Genomic DNA, 1423 nt, shown 5'->3' on the forward strand with positions numbered 1-1423 from the left:
GAACAAGGGTAAGGGACCGAGCGCAGGTGTAAAGTGTTTAGCCTGGTCTGAACACCGAGACAAGTTCAATCTGACTAAAGTTCAGGTCTACTTATTTCTTTTATGTAGATCTAAGGACGGCAGTATATGTACCGCCTTCTTTATAAATCGGATTTCCCGATAAAGCTATTTTTAGCCATGCAACCAAACCAGGTTTCACATAGGCATTAGAAGAAGTTTCAAAATACCGTTACCTGTGGAAGTTAAACAATTTTTGTTTTATTTTTATTAGAAAAAAATTATTTAAAGTAATTTTAAACAAATTAACTTGAAATAATAAAGTCAATTTTATTGCAAGCAAGATAATAATGCCCAGCTTCTTACCTGTCCTCTAATATGGGACAACCCATGTTGTTCTGAATCGTGGAAAATACCCTACGCCAGTATTATTGGTTTCCCCCAGAGTTAAACTCAGGAAACCACATCCCTGCAAAATTATAAAGCTCGCCCAGATTGCCTGATGTACCAACGTCCACCAAAATATTTAGTATTTGGTCACGGTCAATCTAAATGTAGGAGCGTAGTGAGGCTAATTTATCAGATTTAGGCAAATTAATAGTGAAATGTTCGTTCTAGATATATATTTTAAGATCATGGAACCACCATCGGAACTCTAAATTGTGACATTCCATGAAAATTGCAAAATGCAGAAAGTAAATACATGTAGCTTTCCCCCTTTAGTCGCAAGTTATTCATAAGGTCAAACACGCAAAAATATTGCATTTCAATTAAATAATGAAATTTTAGACCCCGACAGTATCCAGTCGTCCATGTGTATGGTACCCAGTTGGGCGCCGAGTAGGAACAGTGTATTAACTATGAAACAGTTTTTTCTTGCATATCAGACTGGCGTTTCCGTGAGTTTTACCAATGCCGAAAATTTGTCTGGCATAGGGGGTGCCAGATGAGTCGCGTGCTGTACAATGGTACGCTTAGGATGACGTCATTTTACCGTTATGAATTAAGTTGTAATTCATACGCTGTTGTAAGAAAGTAGTTACGGTTGTAATGATATAAATGTCCATTGAAATTAACGATAAAGAATTTAAAATAAAATGGAATATGGTAGAATATGCAAGAAAAAATATCTGATGGGCGGGTCACGTCGGGACGGATATTCCGATCCGAACCGCAAAATATGACAGATATAATTTATCATAATATGAAATTAGGCAAAGCATATGGACGGGGAAGTTGGTTACAAAATCGTTCATTTTTCCGTTTTAAAGGTGTTATTCGGTATTTCATGCACCGCTTCCGTTTTCATTTAGAGCGCTTGGTGATTATTATTAATCCGAAAAGTTGCGATTGTTCCGTTATCGGAATACCCTGCCTATTATCATTGAGTTACATTGAAAATGGGGGCGCCCAACTAGAACTGACA

Source organism: Ruditapes philippinarum, unplaced genomic scaffold, assembly GCF_026571515.1.
Source record: "Ruditapes philippinarum isolate M1 unplaced genomic scaffold, ASM2657151v2 ctg2643_1_1_1_1, whole genome shotgun sequence".
In the NCBI taxonomy this organism is placed as follows: domain Eukaryota; kingdom Metazoa; phylum Mollusca; class Bivalvia; order Venerida; family Veneridae; genus Ruditapes; species Ruditapes philippinarum.